This window comes from Poecilia formosa, unplaced genomic scaffold, assembly GCF_000485575.1.
Source record: "Poecilia formosa unplaced genomic scaffold, Poecilia_formosa-5.1.2 Scaffold207, whole genome shotgun sequence".
Taxonomy (NCBI): domain Eukaryota; kingdom Metazoa; phylum Chordata; class Actinopteri; order Cyprinodontiformes; family Poeciliidae; genus Poecilia; species Poecilia formosa.
In genome coordinates this window covers 113,624-136,460 of record NW_006800146.1, presented here as the reverse complement: position 1 = coordinate 136,460, position 22,837 = coordinate 113,624, and the positions used below count along the sequence as shown (strand labels likewise).

Here is a 22,837-nt window from a genome sequence, read left to right as displayed (position 1 = left end):
AACAGACTTTAAGATACTGCTGTAAGATAAATCACTGAGTGGTTTAGCACAAAAATACATTAAAGATCTGCTTTATCTGATTGTATCAACCTTCCAGACCTCTCAGGTTTTCTGGTTCTGTTTTTGCCCCAGAATCAGAACCAAACATTCAGCTTCTTCTTTGCACCACAAATCTGAAACAAGCTTCTCCAAAACTGGAAAACAGCTGAAACACTGAGTTCCTTTAGATTTTATTTAAAATCCCACGTGTTTAGAGTTGATTTTGAAATGTAATCATTGTAAAAATGAACGATGGCACTTGACTAATTGTAATGTTTCAGTTGTTGGCTGTGTATTTTATGACTTTGTCTTTTTTGTGTGTTTTCATGAAGCACTTTGAAATGCCTTGTTGCTGAAATTTGCTATGCAAATTAAATTTGATTGGATTTTTTTATTTGAAGTGACAAAATGTGAAAAAGCACAAGTGTGTGAACAGTTGTGCAAAGCACTGTAAAACTACCTGCTTTGAAGAATTTGTTTAGAATTTTGATCTATAATTTTCTTATCATTGATACGGGGAATATTGGAAAATCCTTTAACAGCATGAAACTCAGCAGAATGTTTCTTGGTGCATCATGTTTCATCCCCAGCCAAATGGTAATGCAGCAGACTCTGATTGTCTTTGTTTCACAGTTAGACTAAACTTTTTGTTAGAAAGTCAATGACTCCTCCGTGTGATGCAACTTTTTGTGAATTTCTTTCCCCCGCGCTCACCGCTCTGTCGTTTTCTATTATTTTCTCCACTGCTCACTCCTTCTCTTCTTTTTTTCTAAATTCTACCCTTTTTTTCAGATTACCCAATCAAGAAAGGGAGAGAGAATTAAATGTGTTTTCATTCTTGTGAATAAATGAGAAATTTAGCATTTTGCATACACTCTGATGTGTGATTTCTCCTTTGCAGTAGTCTTTTGAAAACAGTCTAGGACTGTAAGGCAGCAAATTTGGGTTTAGCAGTCTGGTTTTTCGAACCAGAGATTATCAGGCAATCTGCTTAGGGGCTGAAATGATCAGGTAGACGTTTTTAATGTTGCAACACTCATTTCATTCAAAATGTTCTAAAACTCAGTTTAAAGGAGTTTCAACACTTGGAGAGCAAACTTGTATCCCGCACACAATTCAATGTTAAAACAACTTCCCAACTTTAAGTTATCCAGCTCTGAATCTTCTTGCTGAGCCAAAACTAATTAGTGCAAATGTCTGACAAGTGTGAAGTAAAGTGCAAACTTATCAAAAGAACCAGTGATTTTAGGAAGTGCAATTATCCCACACATCCTTTTGAGAACGTCTCAAAATGATGTGCAGATCAGAAATCAGATGAAAACAAACAGTGAACTTCACATGAAAATGTTTGTTATTGAACATCTAATCAAACATTTTGCAGTCAGTAGACACTCTGAGCTGAGCTGTCAGCAGATCCCAGGGGCGAAAGTCACGGAAGAGTGGCTTGTCTGCAACCAGACAAGAAAAGCGACGCCTACCTGTTTACATCGTCTGCGTCTGCTCGCTTTCCCTGGAGGTTCATTTCAGTGGCTGTGGGTACATCAGTTAATTTGAAGGATGCAATTAAAACGGCGAGAGATATTTCCAAGCCCGGTGTTTGCGGCTTCATCACCACAACAATAAAATATGACAAATGAGTTTGCGTTTTTTCCACCCTGTATGCCAAACGGGCGGCAGTCGAGTTCTTTGGCACACAAAAAGAGACCTTTAGACCAAAATCTGCATAACAAAAGAAACCGTTTTATCCATTCACTGATAAAGTCACCTGTGTACGAAAATAAACACTGGGATGGAAAGATCAAATTTATGCATAAGTTGATTCCCATTTGGTACAGATGGATATAAAAAGTCGGGAAAAAAATAGTCTCAACTGTCGCTATGTCATGACAGTAACGCTATGTGAGATAATCTGTGACAAAACTTTATCTTGTCTGCCTTCTCCCAGTGCTAACTAAAAATAACCAATCAGAGCCAGGAGGCGGGTCTTACTGCTGTCAATCACAATCATGTGACGCTACTCATTCTCTACTGGAACTTAAAGGTCATGCCACAAGATCCTCCTTCTTGGCATTTTAATTCAGATTATATTTCTCACTGCTTCTCTTTGCCCAATTTTTCAACAATCCATATTTAAATTCATATAAATAATCTCCCACTTTCCTAGTGGGAAATTCGACTTAAGGGCATTGTAGTACATTATTTCGAGTGTGAAGTTGGAATTTCCCAGTTCCGAGTACAACGGGAACGCAGCATTAGATTTGAAGCTATCTTGGGCGTCTTTACGAGCTCTGGGCTCCACTTCTGCATTAGTGAAACTGTTAGCTTACCAGAACGTCTGGCAAAGCAAAGCTTCCTTCAGCTAGCTTTGTAAAAATATGTGAAACAGGATTATGTTGTAATGTTTCAGTAGCTTCGACGAAGGAGACATAAATTCTTGTCAGGACAGCTAACCAAGACCCGAGAGAACCACCTAAACAGAGGAAGCAGAGGAAGCCTGGGGAGTGACTTCAGACTGCCATGTTTTCTTACTGCACTTCAAGGTAACATTCCAGTTAAAAAAATAAATAAATAATACATTAATGAGCTATATAGAAAGCTTACAGTGTGAAATAATTGCTTCCAGATTGCAGCTAATTGATACCAGCTGTGTTTCACAGCTTCAAAGTTTGTCCTTCAGATTTGGACTTCTTAGCTTCTGAGCTATATCAGCCTGGACAAATTAACAAGTTTTAATAAGTTCTAGTTGCAATTTAATTTTAATAATGAAGAAAACGATTGAGGAGGAAACAGATTTATCTTGTAATTAATGTCATCTTGGTTTATGGACTTTGTCGAACCAGCTTTACGTTTTCTATTAAATGGGTTGTTGTAAAGAAAAGCCACTCATGTCACTGATTAATGAAACAAATATCTGGCCTTTCTTAAACCAACAAGAACAGCGAAGGCAGACCAGTCGGTCACCAGGCTTGAGGTCCAAGTGAAACCAAAAAGGAGACAATGACTATGTGTTTTAGACTGTGCAGAATAAGGAACATAGGCAGGAACAGTATCTTGTCTTCCTCTGTCTGCTCTCAGCAGCAGCGGTCAGAAATGCCTCTCTGTCCGTCTCTCTGCAGGCCGTCCTCCTACCTGGGAAAAGCCGCTCCTCTTCTGCATGGCACATGCAACTAGAACTTGATGATTTATGGTCAGCTGGGAAGCTGCAGATGTAAGGTTACATGAGCAGAAATTTAAAAAAAAATTACACATTTAAAACGTACATGTAGAAGTGTACACTAAGTTTTTACTTTGTATTTGTCGCATAAGTTGAATACAATCCCAACTCAGCTAACGCCTCCTGAACCAGACTGGTATTTACCTTTGAGTCACCTCTGTTTGAAAATACTCTATTTTGCTTCTTCTCCTTTTTCCTTTTATAAATTGTTTAGTCTAATATCACCACAGTCCTATCAATCAAAATGCTATTTCTATTGAGGGTAGAAACACAGTAGCATTCCTCCCATCCATACTTGTAACTGTACTGTGTAGGCAAATTTCTGCATTATGTTTTATATTGGGCTATACGGAGTGTATGTATTTTTTATTTTATAATGGGAAAAGCAGGAAGGCCTAAAATTGGAAAGCTGCAATGTCTGCTTCGTAGATTGGCAATATGCTAACAGGATTACCAGCAGAGCAGAGTCAGAATACTTTTCGTTTAATTCTTTATCTGTAACTCAGTTTTCTATATTAAAAAAATATTTTCAGTTTTAAAAGCATAACATCACCAGAAACTAGACACTTATTTCAAATAAATAGCCATATGCTATCTCAGGGCACAGAAAATAGTGTTTAAAAGAAAATGAAAGACTTTCCCCTCTTCGCTCCTTCAGACTAGCCAGCAGCAATCAGCATACACCTGGTAGAACTGCACATCTGCTGAGCTCAGTATATGAGCTACTTCTTTGGTGATGTTGTGATGACTTCCCGAGTTTCAGAAAGACCACGAGTTTTTAAAGAGACAGAGGCCCAATTTCAGTGCGCCAAATTACGAAATCAAATTTCTTCTAACAGCATTTTTTGAACAACTGAAGTTAACTTGATTGTGCTATAAAATGGCACTGTATGCCTGGAAAACACACAATACTGCCCCTTTAAGAACGAATATAATGTAGTAACTTTGCACCGCTAATCGGGGTTCCTAAATTCTTTGCAAACAACAAAAGGGTGAAAAAGGAAGTGATGACCAGTGCGTTTTGCTGGTTTATTTTCAGTTATCAAAGCTTTTAAAAGCATTCCATCCATGACCTGAAGTAGCTTCGTCTCATCTGCAGCAGAGGTTTTCCAACTATTGGTTTGTGAGACCCGGCCCTTCTTCACAACTACTTCCAGAACCTCAACCTTCGCCTGCTAAACGCCATGGTGTCATGGTTTTGCATGTCTGAGCCTCGTCGTGTAAGCGACACATTCAGGGACAGCAGACACGAGGTTAATGCTATTCGCCACAGAAAAACAAACAAACTAACTAAAAAAAAAAACCTGGAGCCTGTTTTGGCACCGGTGAAGGATGAGCAGTGACAAGCACAGATAGCAGATGGTGGCAGAATCTGTAATTATAATTCTTTGGTGGGAAACGTGGCACTGTTGGAATGAAGCGCTGCCACCCGCCACCCTGATGGCGAACGCGTTTGTGCGTTTGGCGAAAGGTTGAGCAGTCCGGGGTTTTGTTTTCAGGTTGCAGTTTCTCGATGTGGGTTTCGTCTGTGGAGGACAGGCTGCTTAACGGCGCCAGACTGCAGCGGAGTTGGTATCTGCCAAGCGCGTCTTTGGAAGGGCAATTTCCTGCCCGGTCACAAACACAATGAATATGGACAAAGTCGGTCGAACTGAATTTAAATGGGATGAGCCTGTAATGGATCCCAAACGGGGAGCGGGGTCTGAGTTCTGCCCCGGAGGGACTTACCTGTGATTTAGCCCCCTTCCCTCTTCATGTGACGGGGGAGGCATTGTGGCATCTTCCCCCGCGCGTGCCCCCGGTGACCCTGAATGCTCCCTCTTCCGTAGGAGGGTGCATAATTGTCTAATTAAATGTGTGGAAAAAACCCCAGCCCCGGCGTAGCTCATTAAAGACATTGCTCCATAAGCTCCTGACTGTCTTTCTTTTAAGACGGACTCCTCATCCTGGCAGCGAAGGTCAAACAAAGAACACATCGTCTTCCCTGGTTGACCAAAGAAATTTATTTCTGAGCATGGAAATATTTGTGTAAATTGGCTATTTTGACAACATGACTAACAGACACAGAAAACAAAAGGAATCTACAGAGAGAATATCAAGAAGGAAAATGAAATAAAGTAAATTCAGACATAATTTCTTTTTTCTTTTCTCGAGATGTCTCAGGAGTTTTTCTTCACCTGATTCGGTTCAATCGTGGACCGAAATTGAAATATTTTACGTTTTCAGTTGATCTGGTTCGTTTTCACTCTGCAATGTGTTAAACTAAACTCTAGAAAAAAAAAAAAAAGGAAACAACACAAAAACCTTTGAAGACATGAGAACAACTTCCTTCTTAATCAAATGAAAATAAGTGCGTTAGATTTTAGCAGTTGTAGGATTTCTCTTTTGTCTTTGGTAAAAGACCACAAGCCATTTCTCCGGCTAGTATTAGGGTTGCATGTTTGCATTGGTTCTTTACCCAGAATGCCCTGTGCTATGGTCTGTTTCCTGCTATTGGAGTGGTCTCTGGACAGTTTGAACCGTGCCAGAGTTCACTTTATGTCAATAAAACCAGCCAATGTCTATGAATGTTACCAAACATACCAAGAAAGGTCTGGTATGTTTGGTGATGACTCCAAAAAGTGAGTGATTTCTTTACGACTTCCTAAGGGACAGTTATCCAAACACTGAGGGGATGTAAAATTTTGAAACCTGCCTGGATCAGAGAATCCACAGTAAGTTAACCGTGTGCACCAAATATATTCCAAATTCCTGGAAGGCATTTGTTGTTTTAATCAAAAGTATTTAAAGGATCCAGCGAGGAGTGCAAGTCAACTTCTGACCTAAGCTACATGTGTTAGAATCTAAAAACCTGGTATCTAAGTGCAATTGTTATAATCATCAATATATAAATGTTATAATCATGTCATCAGCATGCATGCAGGGAGTTGTTTTTTTTCTGATTTTGAAAACAAAGCTTTTTTTTCCTGTAATTTTTCAGGGAAAAACTGCACACAGCTGCCTCCAATTGTATGCAAATCGTGCAACAGTGCCATGTGCATGTAAAATCGTGAAGCTTTGTGCATTACAACACATATTGTTATCCTCACACTGCTAAAAAATGTACACCCTGACACACATCTCACCAGATAATGGTAATGTAACCTTTCCAGTTCCAATCAGGTCTACAAACATCTCTTCCTGCCATATGCTGTCCTCATATATTTATATGTACCATAAATATTTCATAGAACTGATGTCAGAGGTGAACATCTGTCCTGTCCTAAATGTTTCCACCCCCTTCACTGACAGAGAAGCAGGCGTTTTGGTTTTGGGAACAGTGTAGGATCTGTTTGTTCTTCCAGGTGTCTCTTGTTAAGAAAGAGAGGTGAAAAACTGTTTTGTGTCAGTTCTTTGTGAAAATTGGTCTCATAACATGCTTGATAACTAATCTACTCACAACTTGAAAATGTATGGATTTTGTGTCATGCTCTGGGTAGATTTTGCTTGAGATCACAAGTCATCTAATGTGACGGCTTCGTACTGCAGACTCTGAACTACGCCTGAACAGTTTTGCTTCGTTGGCTCCAAATATGATGAAAGTAGATGTCATTTGAGGTGAACTTTAAAACGTTTTCAACTCAGATGTTTTTTAAATTTTCTTTTCTTTTTAGCTTGGATCCAGAAAATTGACCCAAAGACAGCATAATTGCTTCATAACCTCTAACTTGAACAATTCAAGTTGAAGCCTTCATATAGATTTTCTAAGTCTTTCCTGTTATTGTAAACTTTGGTTAACTGGTAGTGCTTACCTGTTATTGATATAAGTTTCAATGTAATCCAAGATGCATAACATAATCCATAACATGGTGTTCATGCACACCATCTTATGTTGTAGTCCTGCTGCTAATTGTTCTCCAGTGGAACCGAACACCAATACGATCAAGCATTAGTTCAGATTTTTTGTTAAAAGTAATGCCAAAAAATGCTTGTTGCGAAATACCAACTATGACCGTTGCATGATGTTATGGGATGGTGTTAGTTAAGTTGCACAGCCAAAAACTGGCAGCAATAATTTAGTTTATTTAGAGAAAAAAAATGGAGGTTCAATTTTTAAACATTTTCAACATGTTATTTAATCATTTATGAATGTCTTTTTTAAAACTAGATGTCGAGGTAGCAAGATATACATTTAGTTTGGAGCTAAACATTGAGTTTGGTTGCCATATAATTAGTTTGCCAACTAAATAATTATTTTGGAGTTAAATATTTCGTTTGATGATTAATATTGAGCTAACTAATTAGTTTTCTAACTAAAATTTTTGCCAGCAAATATTTACTGTGCTAACTAAATATGTAGTTTGCTAGTCATACATTTAATTCACTAGCTATATGTTTAGCTTGGAGCTAATTATTTAGTTTTGAGCATTTAGTTTGCCAACTAAATGGTTAGTTTGAAAAGGTGACATTTATAGACACATTAACCTGGTGAAACAATGACCTTAAAACCCCCAATTTTTCCTCCTATGGCAGGATAAATAACCCCAGGATTTCTGTTCATTTTTGCCTGGGTAACTTTACAAACACCCAGTAGTTGTTAGGTGGGTAAATTAGACTTTGCTTTTTTGTGCATGAATAATTTATGAATAGCAGTGGAGCTCCTTAGAAACAATAAAGACAGAGAACATAGTTCAGGACTCATTTTTCTAATTAGACTCAGAAGCTGCGGTTAGTTCATGTGATCCTGCAGCAATAATAATCTGAGTGCAGCATTTTGTGTTACCCAGCTGGTCCAGAGAGCAGCTCAAGTCAGAGTTCCAGAGATTAAAGAGGTGGTGCCCTGCATATCTTTACACTGTATTATGTTCATTATTCAACATTTAATAATCTCATTCAACCAGAGGTTGAATAATGAAGTGTAGGGGGATTTGTTTTTCTGTTATCATTGCAAAGGAGAAAAAAAAAATGCTATGAATTTTGTAGCCTGAGGAGAAAAATGTGCTGTGAAGTCTGCTGGGATGGATTCCTCTGTGCTGCCTGCCTGAAACAGGAGGATGAGCAGGCAGCTGATGAGAATTTATCTTTATATCATTTAGAATGTCTGCAGTTTGGCTATTATTTTACAACTATAATGCCTCGAGCAGCCTTTGTTTCTTGCAGATTCACCTTGTAACTCTTGTTGAGAGCGCAAACTATTTCTACTTCTTAAAGCTTCAATTGTGACAAAATGACCAGAGTTCATGCATAACAAAGTTCCACATACAGACATGGACCACCTCTGTTTGCTACCCCCTCTGTTAAAGATGTGAAAAACATATTATAAATAAATTCGTATTGTGCTGCAGTAGAACATGGAAAAATGCAACCTTGAATTTTAGGACATGTATTCAGTGGTTTACAGAACTTCTTAAGAATTATTTTTAAATGTATATAATAAAATCCCTGTTGGTACGTTTGTTGATACCTCTGCTATCAATACTTTATACAGACCCTTCAGCCCAAAACAAAACAGTATTTTTATAACATTTAACAAAGTTGGTGCATAAAGAGAGGATGTTTGCACAATCTGTCTAAATCTTCCAAAGACTTCTTTCTCTTTCCTTATTCATGTCATAGGTTGTAAAGTATTTTGATCTGGAGACTAAGTTAGCCATGGAAAAAGGTTGATTTTTAAATTTTTAAATTTCTTCTGAAATATTACACATTTCCAGGTTACTGGTAGAGTCCACCAGATCTTTAATTAACGTTTTGGTACTTGAATCCATGATCCAAGATCCAAGTACCAATGCCCTCTAACAAAGTGCCCCCAGTACTTTCCCACATTTTAATGAGTCTCTTCAGAATGTTTTTTTTTTTTTTTGTTTGTTGCGGCAGGAATTTCTTGTTTTTTATTGAATAGTTTTTTCAGCTTAATTTTTGCCATAACATGATCTTTCAAAAAAAGTTAAAATTGCACATCATCTTCCCAAGAAGGGTTTTAACAATTAATATTTAAAGTGCAAATAGCATTTTCATGTACTGTATTTTTTGAACTATAAGCCACTACTTTTTCCCCACCCATTGAGCCATGCTGCTTATAGCCCGGTGCGGCTTTTCTGTGGATTTTATTTCAACCACCAGGGGGCTCTTTAGCAGAAAGTGAATCATTGGAAGTCAAAATTGGAAATCAAAGATGAAAGCGTTAATTTTCATTTAGAACAAGCACATGCTAGCAGCAGGCATGACGGAGAAATGTTTTCAAACTCATACCCCCTCATCGTGGAAACCACACGAAGAAGTTCATATGATGCAGCTTTTAACTTGTGGGTTAAAAGCTGCGTCTTTGTGGAAAACCGAGAGCAGCGGAGATATCAGCGTGTTATAGCCCAGTATGGCTTATATATGTACGTTTCCAGATTTTTGTTGTTGTTTTTTTTAACTTCGTGGGTGCGACTTATAGTGAGGTATGCTCTATAGTCCGGAAAATATGGTACCTTTTTAAATAAATAAATAAATAAAAATAGCCCCCTTATTCCAAATAAAATCATGTCCTGAGGAATTGTAAAAGTGCAAAAGAAAAATGTCATATTGGTCATTCAAGTTGACATGAACTGTTTACAGCAGTCCTACATAGCATCTCAAAATGGTTTAAAAAACAAAATGGTGTCCTGCTTTCATTTTGCAAGTTTGGCTTTGAAGAGACTTTTGGTCAAAGTGATTTAGTCAGGAAAGAAGGAAATACAGAAAATGTTAAGATGATCGATCAGATTTGCAGAAAAGTTGTGCAAGTCCAAACACAATCTGTGACTGAGTGCAACCTCAACATCGTAACTTATTGAAGGGATGGACAAATCTTTTGGTTCAGTGCTTGTTGCTGAAAAGCTTAATCTTAGTTCTATCTGGCCAAATCCTGTGGTGATGGTTGGAATGAACTAGCTTTTTATTATTATTATTATTATTATTATTATTATTATCAGGATGTAGGGTTGTAAATATGGTCTAAGGGTTGGAATGAAGACTCCACTTTGCTGTAGTTCTCTATAGGTGAGCTGTAAACTTGCATCTCCCATCTCCCTCACTTTTCCACCTGTCTCTGCATTTTGTCAAGATAAATATGGAACCTCGCTTAGAGTAGAGTTTAAAACTGACCGATTTCTGTTTCATGTCATGTTCATACCTCAGGGAAATGGAAAGCTATAGACTGCGAATCAGAAGTTCTTTGAAAGTCAGCTGAAAAAGTCGTCTTAATTTTTTCCCTCTTAAATGTTCTCAAAATAAAGGATGAGTAGAACCTGTAAGCATACAGGTTCTGCTAATGAAGTGAAATATACACATCTCTATCAATGGTGACATAATCTAATGCATATGAAAATGAGTTGGAGAGTGCAAAATGTGATTAAAAAGGACTTTTACTACTCCAGAGAGATGAATATCCCCAGACTTAACCCTTTTAACCCTGACAGAATGCAGATCTATGCATACAGGCCAACAGAGGGAGCCCAATAGCCATTCATCTTCCTGCTGAAACACTGCAAGTCTGCTGTAGTGTGTGTTGGCAGAAAAGCTTTATTAATGGAAGTCAGTTTAGTCAGAAATTCTCTCAAGTTGGATGGACGATGGACTTTTCCAATAGAGATGTACGCTGTGGGTGTCGGCCTGGTCTAAAATCTGCTTCCTGGCCTTTGGAAGAAAGGGCAAAAAAAACACATGGAAATCAGAGAAGTTGAGTCTGTACTGGCAGGTGTGATGAAAGAGGCTTGGAGTACACAGCTGTGATCTGTCACATTTTGAAGGTGATTTGGGTTTCAGAGGCTTCCAGAGGGTTTTTTTTCCCTTTCTGTAAGCTGCCTCGGTAACCTGTCAGCTGCTCCGGCTCCAGAAACGGAGACCACACGTCTCCGGGGACCGGCGGGCTTTTCTACCCTGCTCTGGCGCTGTACTGCGCTGCGCTGCTCTGCGCTGTTTGCAGGAGTAGTTATCCCACCAGGCTGTCATGCTCCGCCGGTGTCCCACACTCGTCATGAGCCGGCTCTCCTGAATATTCAGCGAAGATTAATGAGATTGTAAGTAGATTGTGACAGATAATTTAGAGGTAATGAGATTCAGACATTTAATTTGCATCGTGGACAACAGGACTTCTTCGAGATAGCGTCAATGTACACGCATTCTAACATCACCAGAGCTCCTCTTGAATATTAGCTCGGCAATAATCTGATCCTCTCAGCTGAGGGATGATGTATTGACTTTATATTTTTCATTAAGTCAAAGATTTGTATTTATTTCCTTAATGAGTGGTAGTGTTTGTGCTCAGAGGCCACAGAGGTGTGCGACTGAACTCCAGAGTTCTTATTTCACTCAGAAAGGGGTTCAGGAATATTACTTCAATAAATATTGGATGAAAGAGGAATTCAATCACTTCATTACACTCTGAGTAATACGTGCATGCGTTCATTAGGCAGTCCCTCAGTATCTGTGTTTAATATTCTTTGTTTACAGTGGCGGCTTGGATATGATGAACCCCATGAATATGGAGCAGCTAGCCTCGTCGCGCCACTGCTCATCTTGTATTCCGCACACAAACACGCCGAATAAAATTGCAGCCAACAATAGTTACTGTAGGGTTTTACTTTTTTTTCCCCTATAAACATTTGATAAACTTCATGTAGTTACATAGATGACAAAGGAACTTAGTCTCAGATTAATTTTTTTTCCTGGTGGTGAAATAAAACCTGGCTGTGTCTGTGGTTTTCAGGCACTGGAGAAACACAAAGGCAGCCTCTGTAGGGGGAGAAAAAGTATGACTGAGGTGCTGATGAACACATTGGAGGTGAGCATCTTTCTGCATCCTTCTCTAAGTGTAGATGTTATGTGTACAGCTGTGGCTGTAAGGGGGTGGAGGGAGGCTGAGACAGGAAAAGAAGTATGAGGTCTGGCCCAGAGCATTTGGCACAAAGGGACCCTCTCCCATTATGCATGCTGGCTGCATCTGTGGGAGATAAGGTTTGGACCAAGGAGATAAGGTCAGGTCCTGCTAATGAAACACATGCTAAAGGTTTGCATGGAAACCTCCTCTTTCTGCTGCACATTTTTTATTCTGAAGCATTTCATTTCACTTGCCCCTTAATATTACCTCATTGTCAAGCCAGCCTTTTGTCTTTGTTACCTATATGAATATATAGAGGAGCACCGTTTCCCCAGATCAGATCATTCAGCTCCAGCTACTGATGCAAGATCACCCAAGGACATATACAGTTATACAGTACCTCGAAAAAATGTTCACATTTTTCTTAAACCTTATAAGCTTCAATGTGTTTTATGGGGATTTTAGAGAGTAAAAATCTGAAAAGTGAGGTGTGCATTTATGCTCACCTGAGTTGATACTTAATAGAGCCACCTACGTTCTTCTTAGCAGCAACAGCTTTGTGGCACTATGGGTGTTTTCTCACCTGATAGTCGGGTACATTCAGTTCAATTGGGGAACAAAATGGAAACTTATGTTACATTTTCAGCTGCTTTGGTTCTCTGTGTCAAACAAACCAAATCCTTTGAAAAACCTGTTCACCTGACTGACAACAGTGTCGCTAATATGTCAGGATTTGACACCAAAAAACAAGCAAACATTTACCACACAAAAAACATTCAGTCGGTTTCGGTGTTATGTTTTCAGGCTTGATGTTTATTTTGCGATGATCTACTGATCATCTGTCAGAGTTGGTATGTGGGTTGTCTTTTTATTTATTATTTTATATTTATTTATTTATATCGAACATGATAGAAGTATAAAATCATGCACATGAACAAGGAACGCAAAAGACACCTTTTTGTACTACAATAATCTTAACATGCTCAAAAAGGAGTAGGAAGAAGCAAGAAACCTTTTAATACATTTTTTAACTGATGCAAAACACGCTGAATTCTGCAGCACATCTACATGCTAAGGTTGTAAAAGTCAAGCTAGCATAACTGACCTACTTTCACTCGCTGTTTTTATTATTTTTATTATTATTTCTTTTATTAAAACCTTTCCTGACCTTCTGATCTAGCTTTTGTGATGTTGACAATTAGATGCAAAGCACTGCATCCCTTTTTCCTATATATATCACACGTCATTTAAGATTTAGATCGTTATGCTGACAACTTAACAGCTAAAACCAGTAGAGGAATCTTGCACGTAAAGCATCACGCTGTACATTCCTTATGCACACCACACTTTTGAGATTGGTAAAAACATAAAAAAAAAAAATCATAATTGTTTGCATTTTTGCACTGGTTTATGACACAAAATTCTAATAAAATACAGGTTAAAACTTAAAATGGGGAATCTGTCAAGAGGTGTGAATACTTTTGCTGGGTGCTGTGTTACATCCTACAGCTGCAGGCTTTAGTCTATGTGTGACTGAGATCATCCAAGGACATGTAAAAGGGATCTCAAGTTTATTAGGGGCATTATTTATGAAACATGGCTTCAGTGCTGGGAGTGTTCCCTGTCGGAGCATAGCTACCTCATTGTTTATATCCCTGAGTTTTAAGTGTTGCTGGGGGCGCGGCACCGTGAATCCGCTCAGGTGACCGTTTTACTACGAACGTAGAGGAAGCGGGTATGTGTGTCTCTCCTCCCTGCCGGCTCCGGCCGCCGTTCTGTGCCAGACGACAGCTTGACAGCTGTTTCCAATGAGTCGAGGAGAGAAAAAAAAAAGCATTGATATCCTCCCTTTAGCTGGCCTCATTTGGGACAAAATGGAGAGCGGCCAAGTACCCTCTTCACTGGGACAGAGACATGGACAGCAGAGAAAGGTCATCAGCAGAGAGAGAGAAGGGATGGAGGAGGAAAGAGTAGCCTGAAATGACATGGACCGTATTTCAGCTATTAATGAATTTAAACCTTTTACTGTTGCCTAAAGTGAACACTGAGCCTTTTAAATGTCACCTACCCAGAAAAGAGAAGCTTCATATTCAATAAAATTGGACTGTAGACCTGAATCAAACCACCCTGACTCGCTCTACAAATGTAGCATAAAACAAAGGAGTGATTTAATTTAAATATAAAATAAAGTGCCCTGATTACAACCAACCTTATCTTATTACTGACTCAAACAATGTAAACCACAAATATCAGGTTCACACATGCTTTGTTTTAGTTAGCTATGCTATACTGATTCACTGTTTGCACTTTAGCAGCTGGGATTCAACTACTATCATGCAAGTTTAGTTCAGTGACACCATGAGTGTGGCGTTTTTGAGTCAATATAGCTGCATTTGCAGATCAAAGGATGTAAGAATTAGTTTAGCTTTCTACTTGAAAAGATAAGAACATCTTGTATTGTCTTTTGTAAATTTGATGTTGTACACGGAAAACATTTAGACTCTTGTCCACAAAATTCTGTGGCATAAGAACTGCAACTCAAAGACCATTTATCTTTTGCACATGCTCCACTGTTAAAAACTTAAATGTCAGAGTTATGTAGCAGGGACCTGATAATAACAACGTCCCTTAAGTTCATGATAAGCTAGGATTTGCAGATACTCTCCTCGGCATGCGGATTACTTGATGTGGCTGTAATTTTAATCCATTTGGTTTTATTTTCTAATGAATTCAGAAAATTTAAAATACCCTTTGCAGACACTCCAGTATTAAGCGCAGAACTCCCAGTTCAAGATGGACGTTGATTACAGACGGGAAATAAAAACGAGAGCTGTCTTCATGCAATTGCACTTGTTTAAATTTTTCATCTTTCATCTCTATAAACACACAACCTTCAAGTCCTTAGGTACACATCCTGTTTAGCTGGAGAGCGAGTCCATTTTGCCTAAATTCTTCATGGCATCGATTTTAACAAGTCAAAGAAAATGCTCTTGACATATTTTGGTTCATATTAAGTTCAAAGTGTGACACACTATAAAAATACAATGCAGTAACAAATTATGAAACAAACCCCATAAACGACACGACAATCATCAAAGCATAGCATCAAATATATTTATTAATATTCCAGTTACTATGAAATGCGGCTCTGAACAGGTGGATTTCTGGCCTCGATTTAAAGGCACTGTGTTTCAGCAGCTTTACACGTTTCTGGAAGTTTGCTCCAGATTGGATGAGCATGAAAACTGAATGCCTTTCTCCATGTTTGGTTCTGATTCTGGAGATGGATGGTAAACTATAATCAGAAGACCCAGGTGGTCTGGATGGTTGATGCAGCAACAGATCTTTAATGTATTTTGGTGCTGAGCTGTTCAGTGATTTCTAAAGAAACCAGGTGTGCATTGGACTGTCTGTTATCCTCTGACCCCTTTTTGTTATTCACACAACTGGACCATTTTCTCTATCCATTGATAATTTTGGCTAAAACTCCCAGTAGAGTAGCAATTTATGAACTACTCAGACAAGCTGATCTGGTACTAAATGATCCAGCATTAAAATGTCCTTAAATTGCTTTTCTTCAGATCTATGCCTAATGGCACCAAGTTGCTACCATATGATTACCTCCATTACTTGTGCTAAGAAGTAACTGAACGGATCTACGTCATAAAGTGGTTGTGTGTATATAATAGGAGCAGATAGAATGGATTAATGTAATAAGAGTCTACACTCTTGTGCTTTTAGTGCATGGTTGTGCATGCAAGAGCCACAATAGCATGATATTAGCAGTCTTTCCCATCACTACAGAATAAGGCAAGCAACAATCAGTGTTTGTCGCAGTAATGGTGTCTATATCCAGGCATTGGCGTTTTTTTTCCCTGCTGTCCTGGATATTGATTCATTTCGTGAAATCTCATGCTGATAGCCACCTTCCTTCTACAAGTACTGTGATTGCTCCTGGGTACTCTGCCTCTGTACCTGTTCAATGCAAATGTAATCTCGTAGTTAATAGAATCCCCGAAGTGAGGATGCAATAGGTGCAATTGAAGAATTTATTTCCATTTATGTGTAAATTTTTATCACATCTATGCAATAAAGAAGGACCAGTGATTGTACACAAAAGTGTTACCTCAGCAAATGAAATTCATCAAGCAAAATTAGCATGCCCGGTATCCTAATAACAAGACGAGCCCATATCATGTCATGCAGATTAAATCACTGGTTTAAGAGATCTCTGTTGTGGACGAGAATCAATAGTTTTCCCAGGCCTCTTCAAACATTGATCGCCTCCTTTGAGATTTAATTAGTTCCTGAATATGTTCAGTGTAACATGAATATTGCGGTATAGCTATCGAACAGTGGGATGACCTATACTGCAGCAGCCCAGGGATCAATTATGAACGTTGTAATTTGCTATTGATGTAATTGATGAATTTGTCCAATTATACTGGAGAAAGTGGTCAGCCTTTTTCTCTCCGCAGCTCAATGAGCAGCCAAACAGTAGAGCCGTCGTCAGAGGGAACAATGAGCAAACTGTACAATAGGTGGGCACTTGGCATTTTAGCTGTTTGTTACATGTAGATTGAAAATGCACTTTAGACGCGATCAACTCTTACACACACATGGTGTGAGTGGACAACAGATGCAATTTGTTGTTGTTTTGGATAAATATTGTAAAATACAGTATTCCAACCTAAATCATAGGAGGACGATGGCTAAAGGCATATTTCAACATTATTTCCACATTTCCTCGTCAGCTGGCTTCAGCTGTAAAGCTTAAATTCAATTAATGCACTAAATTGAGAAATGAAAATATCTCATAAAATGCTTCTTCTTGCTAAGGAGTGAGGATGCTACATTTAAAATGCCATTGTCCACTCGGATTGAAAGCAGAGGTGCTAGTGAAATTTTAAGCTCATAAAGTGAAGATTTGTATATAGACTCATCTAGTGAGGACATGGACATCATTGTGACTAGTGAAATTCTAAACTAAATTCAGATTTAAAACCCAAACTTAAATCTAATTCAAGACATAAAGCCTTTGTCAACACTCATCTACAGGTTATGACTGGCATTGTTACTCTAATGCCCACAGGGATTCACTTGTTTGATTCTATTTACCCAGAATGCCCTGCACCATAGTCCACTTCCTGTTTTTGGAGCACTTTTTTGTCCGCTTATGGATTCAAACTGCACCAGATTTCACTTCAACCAAACCCACCAGCGTTCGTTTTTTTTATCCACATCAGAGTTCGGTTGCACATTCATAGCTCCCCAAATGAACCGGACTTTCTAGTCAAATGAATCAGAGTTTAATTAAAGTGAAGTAAACGGGCTGGTGTAAATTCGCCTTAATTGTAAATTCTAAATTTACAGTTAAATTTACATTTATATTCTAAATTCTTAACTGGTGTAAATTCACCCTAACTTAACTCTTCTCTACTTTGACAGTTTGGAAAGGACAATTGTGTTTTTGTTTCACCCTTTCAAAACGTTTTCTGGCTCTATCATATGTCTTGTGTTAAATTTATGTAAATAAACATTTAGACCTAAATTTCCCCTTGACATGACTTTTGTGAAGCCTGCATTTGTATGCAAGTCCCTCAATGTCAAAAAGATTAGATAAAAACTCTGCATCTACAACCAGAAATCACTGACATATAACGCTCTATTTCTCATATGTAATCTTGGCATAAAATGTTTTTAACAAGTAAAGTCAAATCATATTGGGGAAAACTCAGCTTTCACTTGTCTGCTAGAGCCTCTTTAAATGTGTTATTTTACTATCAAGTCAGCTCAGTTGCTACATTATCTTGGAAAACTGAAAGAAAAATTGTTCTTGTACGTTAATTCTACAGCGTGGATCATTTTTTAAATTGCTTTTAATGTGCAGACAGTTGCACTTTTATCCATAATGGAAACCCAGAATAAATAGAGACTGTAGGAGATGTTAGATTACTACTAAATATTCAGTTTTATTATGCAGCAGCATCATCTGCACTCTGCACACATTTTGTGCATTCTACTATAAAACAAAGAGGTTAAAGTGTAATTTACCTCCATCTATTAGTTGGAAGTATCGGTTTTCTTGGAAGCAATCCATCTTAAATGCAACTTTTTGACTTTTACAGTCTAAATCTTTAACCTGCAATAGTAATACACATAATATGTCTTGTTACAGCTGCATATTTTTTTGCAATCTTACTGCTGTAGAGCAGTGGTCCCCAACCACCTTTAAAACTGCCATCTTTTAATGCACTAGCACAGTTTTGCATGGCAACAATTTCAAAATAAAACTTATTTATTCACATGTATCGAATAAGGGAAAACAACCACATTAGAAATGGTTGCTTTTGTAAAATATTTGTTGTGCTAACCTACTGAAACAATTTCCTATAAAGATATACCCAAGGTTTTTGTAGTTTTACATTTTTCTGTAAGAAACTAAGAACTTTGAATGATTTCTGAATTTGTGGTAAAAATATGTAGCACAGTTGGTATTTTATTTTAACCACTCTTCAAAAATGGAAAAGATGAGACTTTAGGAAGGTAGATGTTTGGTGTTCTTTGTTAATCAGGAAACTTCTTGGAGAAAATGGCAAATACCTCACATTTTCCCATACCTGCAATGAGAGCAATGACTAAAGTTTACCTTAAATTTTGATTTAAAGTAAACTAATTTCTAATAAAAAATGTAGTTTTTCATTTCTAACCCACTAACTGCCAAACAAAGACGATTGAGTACAAGTTTCTTGAGCGGTTCAACTGTAAAATAACTTGCAGTTGCGAGATTATTTTCAGAGAGAAATGTTGATGATTTTTATTAGTCAAATGTTAAGACAGATTTGAAAGTACTGACTTTAGATGCTATAAAATTATTATTACTGGATTTTTTGTATAATTTGGACTCCTGCCAGTTTGAATACTGAATGCATAACGTTAACACAACAGTTCTCTTTACCATGGTGTACATGAAACCATATGACCTTTGTAAATAATTAAATATAAAAAAGAAAAAAAAAAAGTACCATTACCATTTTGTTAGTTTGTGCACCACCAATTATAAATGGTCCCATAGTGGAAAAAAGTCAAATATTAGCATGATTTAAATATGTGTTTAGTAGAACAGCCACAAGAGGAATGTAAAAACCGATGCAGATTTTTAAAAATTAATTTTATTTATGCTTAATTACATTGAGTGAAGCGGCTCCCATAACTCTGGCAACGTAGCAGTCGCTCTCATTGTTGTCCCAGAGCTAATTAAAATCACTCTGAGGGGTTTGTGGAGCAACGCAAACCACCTACAAGTTGATCAGAATTGAGTGAGTAAATTAAATGATTAATTTTGTCTTTTGCTGCTGCTTCTTTTAGTGCGCAAATGAATCATATGAATATAGTCATGTTTAAACAACTGTGCTGTTATGCTTTATTTGGTGTTTTGTTTTTGTTTTTTTTTGCAAAACATCTTGGAGCTAAATAAAATTTCCTAAGAGAACTGCAGTTGTAAAAATGTGTGCTTTTCTTGTAAAACATGTCATTCTGTTCAGTACGTGATTTAATTTGTTCATTCATTTGTTTAGTCGTATTTTTTTTGATAAGCCACATCTGTTACATGCACAAACACTGTTCATTGCACAACGAGGCTACTTCTGCACCACAACAAATTTGCGGTGAACAGTAATGTCCACACATTTATTTTTAGATGCGCCTTGTTTTATGTTTTGGTTCAAATCAAATATCAAATACCCCAACATTGCTGTAGGGTCAACATTGTGACTGCTAACTCCCACCTACAGGGGTTAGCAGTCAGTATTTCTTACTACACTGCTGCCTTAGCCTTACTTGAAGTCAAGTTATAGTCTGTGAGTCAAATATAGTCAAATATACAAGTTCTTACGTACTTCAAATTTGAGACTAAAAGTGATGCTTGGATCGTATTTAATTTTAAGAAATAAAATGGTTTTTTTTCTTAAGATGTTATGTACCCGCATTTTTTCTTTCATGTCTTTTACTAGCTTAAGAAGCAACTACAGGATTGGAAAATATTTTATTTGATTACTTGATCATCAGAATAATTGATAGATTACTCAGTTAATAAAATAATCATTTTAAAACAACCCTAGAATGTTTGCGATTAGATCAAATGTAGCTGGGTATTTTCAGCAGGACAAGAAAATGAATACTCAGATATCGTCCATCCCACTTAAATTTAGCAAAGAAGTTTCTCTAGGTGAACAAAATTGGCATCTTCCAGAAAAAAAAGAAAAAAAAGGTTCAGAGTGTTAATTTGGCAAGCTTGGACAACAATGCATGATCAACTTGTCAAAGATTTTGAAAACTTGAGAAAAAATGACATTAAATGTTATGTTTTTTACTCTGGCTGTATAATTGAATACACATCTTGCTCATTTTCAAAGTAACATGTTCTCTTCCATTCCTAGTGAATAACACAAAGGGCATTACTTAAAATTAGACATACTGGTTATTATAAAGGAAAGCTTTGGAACAGTAAAATGTTTATGTACACACAATCGCACTTTTTAAGGGTCGTAAATTATGAAAATGTGAAAATTAGGGAGAAAAAACATTTGATATTTTTGTCAGGCACAACTTATTGTTGTGCCTGATAAAAAAAAACATGTAATAATCTGGTTTGTGGACTTTGTGGCTTCTTTTTATGCAGTCAGACTGTCAAATCAAATCTAAAACCAAAATCAGTCTTTTAGATGTGTGATTAGTTCTCAGTTTTGCAAAAGCTATTTAAAGACAAAACAAATGGGGAAGGAAAAAAAACACAACACTTTTACAGATTCGCAGGAAACTGTAGATACTTTTCACACTTCTTATTAGTATTTTCTGGTTCCGAAAACATTTCCTGTGACAGTAATTGCTCTGAAATTTCTTCACTCTTGTCCTTGAATTGATCACATTAGACTTACCTCTGTTATCGAGAGGCTTTGCACAATTGTTGTAATTTCAGCCTGTGGGAAAAATAGCCCATCTTTCCTAAGCCGCCGCTCTTGTTGAATTGCACTTTGCGCTGCAGATTGGTGCTTATAGCTGCGACTGCCTCCCCGCCTGGCGTCCGCACAGAGCTACCGACGGGGCCCTTTGATGTTTGCCTCCGCGGATCAAAGATGTTAGTGAGCAGACCTGCCAGGTGTGCCCGCTCTTTCATCTTACTTACTTTATCAGTCTGCTGCTACCTATTCTCTGTAAAGCGACACAACAACATGTCCCATTCAGGCAGCATCCATAATTCACAGCAAGATTTCCTCGATTTCAGATAGCCCCCCGTTCTGGATGCTTGGAACGACTTTTTGTAGCGGTCTGTAAATCTAGTGGAGGATGTCATCTCTTTGTGCATACTCGCTTATCGTTCCGTGCCCAGATTTGATCTTAATCCTCTTGACCTCAAAGGAGAAGAAAGGATGGTTCACGCTTTCTCGAAATCATAAATATTTGAATTCGTGTGACAGTCTTTGATTTCTTGCTCTTTTCTGCGGCAGCAAGTGTAAATGTTAGACCTGTGTGGCTTTCCAACTCCGACTCCGTGCTGATTGTTCAGAATACGTCAGGTTTTTGGCATCTTTACCAAGCAGACTTTGCGGCTCTCATGAACAAAGAGTGGTTTAAAAGCAGACCACCACTTCTTTTTTTTCTTTGTTTGCTTTTCAACGCTGAAATTCCCAGAGGACACCCAAGTGCTTCATCAGAGAATTTCTACATTATTGATTAAAAATGAGATAATAAAAGCAGCATAATTTGGTAGGCCCTGGGGTAAGAATATCGTGTCTTTGTTTACATTTCTGTAATTCATTCCTATATTCATCTGTCTGGCTTCTCCTCTCCCCCACATGGCGCATAGATCACGTATGGCTGGAACCCGAGTCGCTCCAGCTCAGATCATCGACGCTTTGATCTCTGTGTAAGCAGATGACGTTTTCATGCATAATCACTGTATTGATTTGGTCCCTCCTCTCCTCCCACCCTATCCCAATTGATCTGGAAACTAATTGTGCCCTTTTCTCTCTCAACAGCGTCTTGCTGGGATCAAGTCTTCATCTCAAAACTACCAATCTTGTTAAAGGGAATGTAAGCAATCTTAACAGTTTAGCAGGAGAAAACAAAAAGACCTCTTAAATGGCAATTAATGTCACACATTTTAGTTTAAGAGTGCCATTTGTGGCTTTGGTAATTGAGTAAACAACAGCGGGTTTTACATCTTCACCCAGAAAAATGAGCATGTCAACAGCCAGCCGAGGGCACCGTCACTGTTAGTCTTTGTTTCAGTAGAAAATTGTTAAGCCCGCCAGACTGAGAAGCTGTCGTTTCTTATTATGAGGGAAAAATCTTGATGATTCCTTTTTTCTTGGATAATGGTGGCATATATGACTCTGCAACCATTCAAAGAATAAATCAAGATATGAAAATAAATATATTCAGGGTTTCTCACAGAAAACTTGGAGTCTTTTGTAAGGGCGCTAGTGCAGACCATCAGTGATCCACTGAATTTTTTTATATTAAACAAAGATTATTAGAGGGAAGACTTTAGAGGGGAAAAAAACTAACCAACCTGGCCCTATGTGAAGAAGTATCTGCCTCCCTCAAACTAGTAAGCGATTGAACCTCTTTTAGCTGTAACCACCACTGTTTCTTGTTTTACCTCCCATTCAGAGGTAAACTTACTAGAGTGGTTCAGATTGAAAAACTTCTTCCCCCCATCTGGTCTGCACCAGAAATACTGATGGAAACAATATAAAATC

General features: G+C 37.9%; 1 long non-coding RNA gene across 2 annotated transcripts; it reads left to right on the top strand.

Moving 5' to 3' along the window:
• The first annotated feature begins 2,024 nt into the window (after positions 1-2,024).
• Positions 2,025-22,533, top strand: LOC107838062 (uncharacterized). Of its 2 annotated transcripts, none has more exons than XR_001664121.1 (5): positions 2,025-2,579; positions 11,708-11,826; positions 11,964-12,038; positions 21,940-21,999; positions 22,112-22,533. It is a non-coding gene; the product is annotated as an uncharacterized LOC107838062 (long non-coding RNA). The 2 variants fall into 2 exon arrangements; XR_001664122.1 differs by lacking the exon at positions 2,025-2,579 and adding an exon at positions 11,126-11,274.
• Positions 22,534-22,837: the final 304 nt, after the last annotated feature.